The sequence below is a fragment of the Arachis ipaensis genome, chromosome B06 (assembly GCF_000816755.2).
Source record: "Arachis ipaensis cultivar K30076 chromosome B06, Araip1.1, whole genome shotgun sequence".
Lineage (NCBI taxonomy): Eukaryota > Viridiplantae > Streptophyta > Magnoliopsida > Fabales > Fabaceae > Arachis > Arachis ipaensis.
The window spans coordinates 125,103,596-125,110,745 of record NC_029790.2 but is presented as its reverse complement, the minus strand read 5'-3'; positions in this window follow the sequence as shown (position 1 = coordinate 125,110,745).

Genomic DNA, 7,150 nt, shown 5'->3' with positions numbered 1-7,150 from the left:
AAAATTTATACGATTAAAATTAAAATCTTAAGAACATTTTATAAAAACACTTGTATTTAAAAATATGTGAAAAAATATAATTAAAATTAGTGCATCCAAAGATATTGAAAATTTTGAATTTACAAAATCAGAAGAAAAAACTGATAATGAGATTAATTTAGTGCACGACATCTAATTTCAGGAACTAAAATTAATCACTTCATGCAAAGTTAAAGACCAATTTGATGCATCGGCAATGATAACATAGAGAATGACCCATGGATGATTAATATTATAACACATGACAGAAGTTGATACGTGACCAAATAGTATTAGCAGTAAGCCTCAAAGTGGTCCCTGAAGTTACACTCAAGTATCATAGTAGTCTCTGAACTTAATAGTTACCCATATTCATCTCTGAAGTTACATTCCGGAACTCAAACTCGTCCTTCCGACACATTCTGTCCATCTGGCGCTACCGGAAAGCTGAGTTGGACTCCTTCGTGACACGCTGGCAAATGAAAATGATGTAGTATTTGTTGTGGCGCCAAAATGACATAAAATGACGTCGTTTTATGCTCAAAACCTCCATCCCTCAATGTTAAACTAACGTATTGTTTCCCCTCTCAAAACACAACACAAACACAGCACAAACAGATGTCTCTTCTTCTCCGCTACATTCATCAATGGCGTATGTGCGATTGCAGTAACAGCATCGATTTTCGTCGAAAACCCAGGCTCTGGAGGATCGGTTTCATCATCTGCATCAAACAGAGAGTTGTAAAGGCTGGTTTCTCCGAAACAAGTAAGCAAAAAAAGAAAAAAAATATGTGGTAAAGCTTTGCTTTTTTATATTGTTAATATAATATTTACAATAGTTGAATACATTTTCTTCGAGTGTAACGTGTGGGTATGCATGCTTGTGTTTTGTGCTATTTGCTAGAGTTTGATCAAAACTAGGTTTCTTAGTGGTTAGGGCAATAAAATTATAGACTGACTAGGAATTTTTTGTTAATATGGAAACCTATTTTTTATGTGTTAGGGTTTACTGCATTTACAGTTGACAACAGGGTTTTTTGTTTTAGTTGTGGAGTTTTCAATTTGGTAATGTGGTTGAAGATAATGAGTCTGATCAATCAATTTTTTTTTTAAATTGCAGATGGATGATTCTTTGATTACCATCACATTTCACCATAGAGGGTAATTCATCACAGAGGTTGATGGAAATATGTCTTACAACGGTGGAGAGATTTTTGAGTTGCCGGGAGTTGATATAGACACACTGGATGTCTTTTTTGTTCAAAACTACTACAAGAATATTGGGTATGATAAGGTGACTCAATCTTGGTGGCTGGTGCCTAATAGACCTTTACAAACTAGTCTAAGAGCCGTAACAGATGATAAAGAGCTCATGGAGATGTGTTACCTTGCTCAAAAGAACAAGGGGGTTATTCATGTGTACTATGAACATGGAGTCTCTGAACATCTGTATAGTGAGAAAGCAGAACTAGTGTCATTTAAAGGCAAGGAGTTGATGGTGATACAAAACTTTATTCCCACCCCAAACCCCACCACCAATGTCACAATTGAACCAATTCCCACCACAACACCATCTACTCCAACTTCTGAACCAAATGACACCACTATTCCTCCCCAAAAAATAGTCTCTACAACAAAGCCTACAGATAACTTGTCTCTAGGACCAAAACAAAAGATCCCACCTACTTCAGTTTCTGTTGGTAAACCAAACATACCAGAAAAAATACACCCCCAATCCATTGCAAATCTTAGATCTAAGTCCAATCTACCACCAAAAACAATGGCCGAACCCAGTAAAACTAAGCCCAACATCTCACAAAACAGAATGGCCCAACCCACTACAATTTCTAAATATGGTCCAAATTGAAAGAAACCAAGAAGTCTGATGTACCAAAGAGAGGCTCTAAGAATCTAAAAATTATAGCACCATATGAAAGGAGGCCACTAACAAGAGCAGCTGCTACTGAAACTATTGCAAGATCAATTGCTAAGGAAAAACAGCCCCAAAAGAGTCTTTGTGGCTTTGTCTAGCTCAGATGAATCCTCAGATAGCCATGACAGTGATGATAGTGTAAAGGATGAACCATATCGGCCTGATTGTGATGAGGTGTTTAGTGAGAGGATGATGGTCCTGTGTGTGCAGACTCAGAGTCTGAGGATGATGAACTTTTTTGTGGACCAATTCCTGAGTTCGGATCAATGGCACCATATTACAATGCCCAAGATGAAGCTTATCATGAATCTGATGGTGGAGACTCATGGCACTCGGAAGAAATGAAGACTCCCCCAAACTTTGAGGATGAGTTGGAGGAGGTTGATTCAGATGAGGTCTTCCCTGTGTTCAGAGAAGGAGGAAGGTTTGGAGAGCTTAAGCTTGAGATTGAAATGACATTCACTACATAGATGGAGTTCAAAGAGGCTGTGTGTGAATATTATATACAGGAGGGTAGGAGGATTTAGTTTAAGAAGAATGATAATGTAAGGATGAGAGTTATTTGTAAGGATGAGAGCTGTGGCTAGCTTGTGTATGCTTCTAATAATATTGAAAACAATTGCTGGCAGATCAAGACGTTCATGGATGACCACACCAGTGTAAGAGAGACAAAAAATAAACTGACTAATAGGAAGTGGCTAGCCTGCAAATTGGTGAAGAAGCTAAGAAAATATCCTAATCTAGGACACTCTGAGACTGCACAATATTTTAAGACAAAATATGATTTGGATCTAAACAAGTCTTCACTGACTAGGGTTTTAGGAGATACTAGAGCTATTATGTATGGTGATGTTGCTGCCCAATATGGGATGGTGAGGGATTATGGGCTGACACTGCTGAAGAGTAATCCAGGTTCTACTGTCACAGTTGGTGTTATACCTCAGCCCAACCCTGATGATGATCCAATCTTTGAGAAGATGTACATTTGTTTGGATGCGTGTAAAAAAGAATTTCTGGCTAGTTGCAGACCTCTTATAGGCTTAGATGGAGCTTTTCTGAAGACCCAGCACGGTGGTCAAATCTTGTCTGCTATTAGCCAAGATGCAAACAACCATATATATATATGATTGTCTATGCAATTGTCCCTGTTGAAAACACTGAAAAGTGGAGGTGGTTCTTGGAATTACTTCATCAAGACTTGGAAAATTATAAGAAAAACAAGCTGTGTTTTATATTAGATATGCAGAAGTTATTTAATTAAGTTTATTGATTGTGTATAGCTAGTACCTGACTCATTGATTTTCTTTATTAATTGTTATATAACTGATTTGTGATTAGTTACGTAAAATAAACAGAATTGCACAAGACTCAAAATAGCATCCATAGTGGCTAAAAGATAATTAATTCTTGATTAAACTCAACAATTTAATTGCAAATTCACTAGAAAAAGATAGGAAAGATGCTCACGCATCATTAACGGGGACTAAATTGAAAAAAAAATAATGTATAAGGATCCAATTGAAAAGAAAAAAAGTATAGGGACTTAATTGAAAATTCGGTGAAACTATAGGGACTTGGGAGTAATTAAACCTTTATTAATTGTTACATGACATTGTAATCATTTTTGCTGTATAATTAGTCTATTATTTGGCTACTGTAATTAGTCTCTTATTTGGCTGTTGGTTTTTTACTATTATTTGACTGTTGATAAGTGAGAAACTATTTATTACATAGTTCTTGGACTTCTGTTTATATATTGGACTGCTGTTTATACATGCTGAACAATGTCCTGTTTATATGGAGGAGGACTAATTCGATAAGCTTCAATGATTAAAAAGGGACCAATTTGATGTCACTTATAAAATTTGATGTCACTTATGAAAGTTTAGAGACCTCTTAGATGTCACTTATGCAACTTTAGGGACTATTCTGATGCTCGATAACAAGTGTCTGACAACTATTTTTTTTATTCAATCAAGGCCTTATCCATGCAGTTAAGGAGGTTTTTCTAGATGTCCATCATATATTTTGTGTTTGGCATTTATGGAAGAACTTCAATAAGCAATGGAAGGATCTCCAGTTTAAAAGGCTACTATGAGATTGTGCAAGGTGTACTAGCCAAGATGAATTTCTTGAAATTATCAAAAAGATTGAGAGGGTTAATAAGAATGTTTGGGAGTATTTGAACAAGTGGCCTAGAGACTCTTAGAATCGGACATTCTTCAGTAATACACTTAAAATAGACAACATCTATAACAATGCTTGTGAAGTCTTTGACTCTAGGATCAAAGAAGCTAGAGCCAAGCCTATTATCCCACTCTTGGAAGAAGTCGGGATGTATGCAATGAGGTCCATAGTTAGGAACAAAGTCAAGATTAATTCAAACATTGGAATTCTACCTCATATACAGCACAACAGGTTAGAAAAGATAAGGAAGGAATCAAAAAGTTGGGTCCCGATGTGGTCTGGTGACACAAACTATGAAAAATTCAAAGTTCATAGCTGGCCAACTAACATGGTTGTGGACTTGAAAAAGAGGCCCTGCACATGTGGTTTCTGGCAATTGAGTGGTAATATTTTTTTATTTGTTTATTGTTATCTTATTATTATTATATGAGATTATAGTTGGCTTATTATTATTGTCTTTGTTGTTGTATTAATGTTGTTTAGGGATGCCATGTGTGCATGTTTGTGCTACATTGGCAAGGGCTGGTAAAAGATCGGATGAGTTTTGTCATAAGTGGCTGACCATGGAAGCATATAATAACACATATGCCTTCCATATCAATTCAATTCCAGGTCAAACTCTATAAAAAAAAGTCACCATATAACAGACCACAAGCACCAAAGTTTAGAAAGAAGCCAGGACCACTTAAGAAAAAAAGAAGAAAGGATACAGATGAGGAGCCAAGTGGGAGTAAGAAGCAGAGGACCAAGACGAAAAGAATTTATAAAAAAAGTTGTTGTCGTTATTGTTGTGAAGCAGGACATACCAAAAGAAACTGTGCAAAGAAAGCTGTTGATGAAGAGGCTGCTGCTGCACAACCCACTGCTACTAATGGTGGTGAAGGTCAGGTCAACTCTGCTCTAGTTGGACCGGTAAATGGTGGTAAAGCCACCCCTGTCCCACAACCCCCAACTGAAATTCAACTTGAACTCAGTCAACCACCCTTGTCAAAAACTGATGACTCTCAATAGGTTCACAAAATTAGATGACATTCATTTTATTAAATACATATTCTTATCTAGTTTAGTAACTATTTTACATGTTTCCACTGATAAGTTTCACCTTCTTCTGTTAGGCCACTAAAATTTCCTCCCAAAAGAAAGTTGTCCAAACAAAAAAAATCAACTTTAGAAAGCAGCAATCTATCAGCAACCACCCCACCTGCTGTCACCCCATCGGCAAGCAGTCAATCAGCAAGGAATCATCCACCTAATCCTATGCAAGGTGTAACATAGGACACTGCTACAAGGCTTGCAAACTTCATGAAGTATGTGCCCAACCCTGGATTCAGACCACCCAGATTTAAAAAATGAATATTAAGATTATTATGTTTAGGGACAGATAGTGTCTTTGTTTATCTGTTTTAATGAAGTTATTTATTTTGTATGCTTTCTTAATTAGGATCATAGTGTTGGAGATTTTAGTGTTATAAACTTATGAGGTCAATATTTTGACAACTTTGATATACTTGGTGACTATTGTTCTTGCTCTATAATTCCTTTTTTGGATGTATTTTCTATGTTATGAATATGAATTATGACTTTTTTAAATTGAGCTGTGTCAGATTTTTTGTTCTATTTTGTCCTCTGATATGCAATTAAGAGTAATTTCAAACCATGTCCATTTTCATTTCATTACAAACCAGAAATTAGGATCATATGATTATGTAAGGCATATATTATGAATACTTTGACAAGAATTATATTATGGATGAATGGATTAGTAGTGCAGGAACAAATATATGCATATAACATATTGTTTCTCCAATTTTCAAATATTGTTGCATAGTGATATCAAATACTTTAATTTGTATTTTTTTCAAATAAAAGGACAGGTACAAATACGGGAACAACATATGCATATAATATGTCATTTGTTTTTTGCTAGATACAATTGATCATGTTGCCTATCCAATTTTAAGAGAAGAACAGCTACTATAATCAGTAGTAGCATAAATACAAACCCCAAAATCCCCCCTCCCTCCCCCCCTCCCCCCAAATTTTAGAACCCTAACTTCAGCCTCTAGCCTCCCAAGTTTTCAAGCAATCTTCATCTTCCATTTTTCATTGTCAATTGAAGGGCTTATTCTACCATCACATGCTATAACATCTTCTTCCAAAATATTATCTACCCACACAAATAACCCACACCACCTCTTACCTACAGTCTGCACCTAAGAAAGTGAATAAGCCAAGTTTATATCCAGAAATATAGCAAACAACAACAACAATCACTTACATTGTAGTTTGAGTAACGCAGGAATGGTCTCCCTGAATTAGAATCTGTCCCTAACCATCGCAACACTGGTGTCAACTCGCACCCACACCATTCTGGCAAACACGAATCTATGTTTCTATTCATTCTCCTCATAATGCTTCCAAATGATCGTGGGTTGTTCGAGCTCCCAGTTGCGTTGCTCGCGCTAGCCATAACCATGTGGCTTTGAAGATGGAAAAGACAAGACAAGAGAAGCGAAGAGAAGAGAAGAGAGTGAACATTGTAGCGATGGTTCTTCAAAATTGGGATTATGGTTTTTAACTTCAATTTAGGAACCAAATTGAATCAAAACAGTTTACTCCGCTACGTCAGCTAGCCGTTTCTTTGACAGCGTGTCACGAAAGAGTCCAACTCAGCTTTTCGGTAGCGTCAGATGGATGGAATGTGTCGGAAGGCCGAGTCTGAGTCCTGAAGTGTAACTTTAGGGATGAATATGGATAACTATTAAGTTCAGGGACTACTATGAGGTTCGAGTGTAACTTCAGGGACCACTTTGAGTCTTAACTTAATAGTATTATGATACGTGGCTTAACCGCCTATGTTAGCATGTCACCTATATTATCATATGTGACCAAATAGTATTATTTTTAATTTTAATTTGAACATAATTTTTTAATTTTTATTTTATTAATTTGAATAAAATGTAAAGTGACTAAATTTTATATTTGTTTAAAAAATTATTTTTTGTGTGGGCA